Raw genomic sequence first — 6,000 nt, forward strand, 5'->3', positions numbered from 1 at the left:
CCTAGAGGCAGGGCTGGTGCCCCTCAGATATCCTGTGCCCCTCAGACAGCTCTGGGCACCCCCCTGCCACACCTCCCTGTCCCAGGCATTGGTGCTTGCTTCCAGCAGAGACTGCCGTCTGAGAGGTGCTAGGATGTAACCGTCTCTATTGCAATGCCAGAAATCCCACCATTATGGCATTCTTCCCTTAGTTAAGGCATGGTCTAGTTATGCCATAAGAACTGTGGCCTCAGGACCCATAAGTCATTACTACCCATGTATGTATGAATCAGTGCTTCAGCCTACATCTTTCGGGACCATTCCCAAGAACAACTTTGAGCAGAAGAAGGGCCTGAGTCTCCCTTCCAGGGACCTAGGCCACACCCCTCTCCCCATTAGATGGGGAAGCCAGTTAGAATGGACAGTAATCACGAGGCACCCAAAAGGGAAATGAGTCAGGGGAGGACCCCCCAGTGGGGTGAGTCAGAGCTGGATCCCCAGGCTCCCTGTTCCTGTCCCCAGGGACCCCATCTTTCAAGGTCTCAGGGCCTGGGTTGTGGGCTGGGCCTCTAGAGGGATAGGAAGGGGGCATCTGAGCTGACTAGAGAGGTCTGCTTGCCCAGCCTCCAGCCAAGGGAGGGACTCCGGTACCCACCTCCTTGGGCTTCAACTGAGAGCCATTCTCAAATACCTTCTCAGCATCAACAGTGGGCAGACATTGTGCTGGGCAGTCAGGAGTGCGCAGAAATGCATAGGCTGGACTTGGACTCATTCAGGAGGCAGAAAAGCAAATTAAAACTCAAATAGCAATTCCTATCGTGTCTGCAAAGATCCAGATGAGGAGAATGGTGAAGAGAAATTCAGAGGCAAGCTGGGGCGGGGCAGAGGGTGATCCTTGAGCCAAGCCTTGGAGGATGGGAAGGGGGTCAGAACTCCAGGCGAGGGCTCAATGAGCAAAGGCTCTGAGGGCGTATGAGCAGAGGGAGGTTGAGATAAGGAGTTCCAGCAGCCTGGCTGGAAGGTATATATATATATTTTGAGCACAAGCCAGGAAGAACCACTGGGCTGGGGCACAGAAACCTGAGATGGCAAAATGCAGTCCACAGCCTATACCCTATTGGCAGTGGGGGGCCAGCGAAGCTTTTAGAGAGGAGAGCGACATGGTGCCAGTGGGGTTTTATAACATCAAGCTGACCCCGGCCCTTAGGAGGGATTTGGAAGCGGTGAGGGGGTGGGCGAGCTAGTATCCTGTCCCCCTCACAGGCAGAGCTCCCCTCCAAGAGCCCACCTCTGTTTCCATGCCATGTCCCCTCTGTCCCCCGTCCTGGTCTCTGCAATAGGGACAGCCCCTACCGAGGAAGGTATCACTCCCACCCCTCCTGGACACTCATAGCCCCAAAGGCCCCCAAGTCTCAGGTACCAGAGTGAGGCACACTGGGATGCTTTCCCTGCACTCATCAACATTCCAGGGCATCCAGGTCATGGGACCCGAGAGTCAAGCACCTTTGGAGACCATCTGGGCCAACCTTCCAATTGTACAGACGAGGAAACTGAGGACCCAGGGAGGAAGCAAACTGCTGTAACCCACAGAGGATCCCAGCTGCCCAACAAGAGCCCCTAGTCACACGTTGTGGGAGCTCCCCACCTGCGTGGGCGGCTAGACTTGACCCCTGTGTCAGTGTGGATGATAAGTGTGATGTCCAGCCACTTCTAAGCCCTGTGGGAGGCCCAGCAGAGCCACAGGCATTGGGGAGATTGGGTTTGAGCCGAGATAGGGTTTGAGCGGATGTGCTTCCAGCCAGGGGGTACAGCACAAGCAAAACTGGGAGGCCAGAGTGAGCAGAGAGCATGCAGTGCCAGTGGTTCCCGCACCTCTTCCCTGCCTGGCATAGCTGACTTTGAAAGGCAGAAGGTGAAGGGCTCACGTGGGACTCAGGTGGGAGTAGCTGGCAGAGAGGGTTCCTGTGTAATCTGGGTGAGGGCTCTGAACTGATGGGGGTGTCTTAGAGAGCAGGGCTGGGGTGGGGACAGGGGAGCCTCAGGTGCAAGGAATTGAACCAGGGTAGATTCTGTTGCCTCTAAGGATGGTCTGGGGGAATGAGTGGTGCTGGAGACAGCCTCTCAGGCTTCTGTGTGTCTGTGTGTGTACGTACACTGTCCCAGCCCTCTAGAGCAGGGCAGGGGCCAGGGCCCTAGGCCCAGCGCCCCCCGCCCCGGACTCTCAAAAAGCTGTTCCAGACCAAGTATAACTGAGCCCCCGCTCCCAACATTCACCCGCCTGCCCAGCCAGGACAACAAGAGCCTTTCAGTGCTGCCCGCCTGGGGGGCCCGAGGAGGGGGCTGCGCCAGGTGGGCCAGGCGGCTGATGAAGGGCCGGAGGGGAGTGGGGTGTGAGGAACTGGGCATGCTGCCAAGGAGGGGGTGGGCAGGGAAGGGGGAGTTGGAAATAGCCCTGACTACACACTCACTGGCACACACAGATGTGAGCCCGCGCAACCGTGCACACAACCAGCGGTGCTCGCAGACCTGGGCTGGGTGGGGCCTTCAGGGAAGGAGGTGAGGACAAGATGGGAGCAGGGGGTGCTGAGCTGCGCTGGGGCTCCTATTCAGTGCCAAGAGCAAATAAACAAGGGGACCTTTGGGTCTGGGACTTGAGCCTGTTCCCTTCCAGGTCCCTCCGCTCCTTTACTGCCTTGCCACAGACTCCTGGCCCCATCCAGCTCCCCATTTGCCTCCAACATGCCCCTGACCCAGCGTGGGTCCAGTTCTGTAGAGCCTTCCAGAGTTACGACTCCTCCTTCAGGTGCAGGCTTAGGGTGTGTTTCAGAAGTATTGTATTACCATTATTACTGAGTGTGTATGAGTAATTTTTGAATGAACCGAATTTGTATGAACAGTTTTGTACTTGGATTCTCCCAGGGGTAGGGGCTCCTGGCTCTCTGCTTCTCAGGAGGGCCCGTAACTCCAAACAGGGGAGAGGATGGAGCTCTCTTATAACAGAGCTCCTACCTCCCGAGACACCCCGTGGGGGGCACTAACCATGTTATCCTGCAGCTTCACAGCAGCCCTATAAGTCAAGAAACATTCCCCATTTTACAGATGAGGAAACTGAGGCTCTGAGAACGAGAAGGACTGGCCTCAGGTCCCTCTTTGGGTACACAGGCCGTGGTGTTCTCACTCACCCCAACAACAGCCGCCTTTCAGGATCAGGCCAGGTGGGCAGCCACCGACCAGTGGACTCAGGCTCCCCAGCAGAGGAGAAAGACAGGTCCTCAGGAGAGAGACAGGTCCCTGAGGACCCCAGATCTCTGTTCCCATCTCTGCAGACCCCTCCAGCGAGTGACCCCTACCTTTCCAAACCCTCCCCGCTTCCTCACAGCATAAGCATATCTTCTTCAAGGAAGCCCACCACTCCTCCACCGACAGCTGGAGTGGCAAGTGAAGCCCCATCTGTCTCAGACGTAGGGTAGTGGCTCTGCGGCTGCCGTCAAGGTGGCTTGGTGGCATGGCTCACTCATCTCCTGGACAGTGCCTCTCCTGTTGACCATTCCTTCCTCCCACTCAGCTCCTGCCCACGCCCTTGCCGCTCCCCGCCTGCAGAAGAGCCAGCGCTGCCAGCTCTGACGTGCATTAGCCAGGCCTCCTGCCACTGCTCATGCTAAACCGTTTCAGTGTGTGTCTCTCTTGCGGTTTAAGTGTCATGGTGGGTCAGTAAGGCAGCCTCCCCTCCCAGACCTCACTGCAGAGACTCCCCAGCCCAGGCCAGCCCCCCATGGTTCATAGGGAAACCAGGGCCCAGAGAGGGGCAGCTATTTTCTCAGAGTCACACAGCAAATCCTTAGCAGGGTAGGGGGTAGACCTCTCTGCTGTTTGTCCTTGTACCCTGGTTTGGGTGTGGCCTTCCCCACAGGACCAGCAGCTCCCCGAGGGCAGACCTCTCATCTACTTTTCTCTGAGGTCTCCACTATCTTGCTGCACCCAGGACTGGGCCCACAAGGGGCATAGAGATCACTGAGCCAACCAGGGGTTTTCAGACTGTGTCCAAGGTGCTCCGGGGCTTTACATTCCCATATCTGGGAATACGGGATGCTTGCACCACCCTGATTCATGCATAGCAGTCTCATGAACATGTGTTTACAGATCGGTGTTTTACGTAAGATACAGTTTTGATAAAGTGTTCTGTGGCTTAAAAGAAAGGCTTGAAAACCAATTAATTGGGCTTCCCTGGTGGCACCGTTGTTGAGAGTCCGCCTGCCAATGCAGGGGACACAGGTTCATGCCCCGGTCCGGAAGGTCCCACATGCCACGGAGCCGCTGGGCCTGCACGTCTGGAGCCTGTGCTCTGCAACGGGAGAGGCCACAACAGTGAGAGGCCCGCATACCGCAAAAAAAAAAAAAAAATTAATTGCTTTGAGTTAAAACATACTGAGAGCAGGGGAGAGTCAGGTCACATACAAGAAAGGACTTCCTGGCTTTCAAAGAATCCAGAGCAAGATTAATATCAATGGCCCCTGGAAGATGTCCTTCCCCAGGTGGAGCAAAGTCTGGGGGCTTGAAGGCAAGGAGCAGAATGTAGTCCCAGCTTCCTCCTAGCCAGCCCTGGGGACCTGGCCTCTCCTGCCCCAGCATCCCATTCCTGTCCCTCTCGGAACCAAATGGGACACTCCTGAGTATCCAGGTAGACAGCAGCCTCATGGTGCCACCTGCCTGCATGCCCAAAGACACCATGGCTGTGGCTGGGCCCTCTCTGCCCCCAGTAGATCAGCCTCCACATTCAAGGTGATGCTGTGTCCCACAGGCTGGCTGATGAACTAGACCATCAGATAATAATCCATAATCCCTGACACCCTTCCACCTTTGCCCAAGCTGTTGCTTGCAACTGCTCTTCTTTCTTTCTCCCCATCCTTCAATGTCCAGCTCCAGCATCACCACCACTGGGAGGCTTTTCCAACCATTGATTATTCAGGCCTACAGCCTGGTCTGCCCCCCTTCTGGGGCCCTGCCCTCCATCTCTGTGAGATTACAGGCCTTTCTCCCCCTACCTTCATCTGGCCCCTGACCCTGTTCTGTGATCTCCATCAGCGTGACACCCAGTAGGTGTATGTACATATGTGTGCAGACATACGCTTGCAAACACACACACACACACACACATAGTGTTCTCAGAAGCCTGGCTCAGGGCCTAGCAAAGAGAGTGTCCACCCCAGAGCCAGAAGCCTGGGGGAAGCCCCCAACTCAGGACACACAGCCGCCAGCTCCACCACCAGGCCAGGGCCTCTAGCCTGCGCCATCCTTCTCTCTGGGAAGATGGAGAGGGGGTGGGGGAGAGGAGACCAACTTCCGTTCCCACCTAAGAGCAGCCCTCCCCCCACATTTCAGGAGGGGGCATCTATAAATATCAGTGGGCCCAAGATGCTGATTCCCACGACACCAGCCCTCCCTGCCCCTTCCCTTGTGTGCAGTGACTGGGGCAAGTCCAGCTCTCCTACAGCTGGAGGCCAGCCAGGCAGGCCTCCGGCCCAGACACACACACACACACACACACACACACACACACACACACACACACACACACACACACCTCACCGTGGTGAGGGCAGGAACGAATCACCCTTTTTGGGCGTCTTGGAGCAGCCAAGAGTAAGCTTCCCTCCCGCCCCTCAGTCCTGACTCAGGCCCCACCTCTCCCTCCTCTGAGTCCTCAGCTCCTGGAACCTCTACAGGGCTGGGGGTGACAGGAGGCCAGGCTCATGGTGGTAAAGAACATGGTGTTAGAGAGCTTAGAATTTAATTCCAGCCTCAATACTGGTGCCCTGGCCTTTCTGGGCCTCAGTTTTCTCCTCTCTGAAATGCGATAAATAATTCCTACCTCCTATGTGTGTTAGGGATTAAAGCCCTTTGCCTGCAGTAAATGCTCAGTAGGTGCCTGGTCCTGAGGTTGCTGTTATCCTGTATTCCCATCTTCTTCTGGAGTGGGGCAGGCCCAGCAATGGTGGCGGGGGACGGGGTGGGGGGGGGGGT

At 56.5% G+C, this 6,000-nt stretch overlaps 1 protein-coding gene across 1 annotated transcript in view; it reads left to right on the forward strand.

Annotated features, from left to right (window-relative positions):
- CSPG4 (chondroitin sulfate proteoglycan 4) overlaps window positions 1-6,000 on the forward strand; it is a 36,679-nt gene that overhangs the window by 775 nt on the left and 29,904 nt on the right. The gene's annotated exons all lie outside the window — the stretch shown is intronic.

Source organism: Lipotes vexillifer, unplaced genomic scaffold, assembly GCF_000442215.2.
Source record: "Lipotes vexillifer unplaced genomic scaffold, Lipotes_vexillifer_v1.1 scaffold103, whole genome shotgun sequence".
Taxonomy (NCBI): Eukaryota; Metazoa; Chordata; class Mammalia; order Artiodactyla; family Lipotidae; genus Lipotes; species Lipotes vexillifer.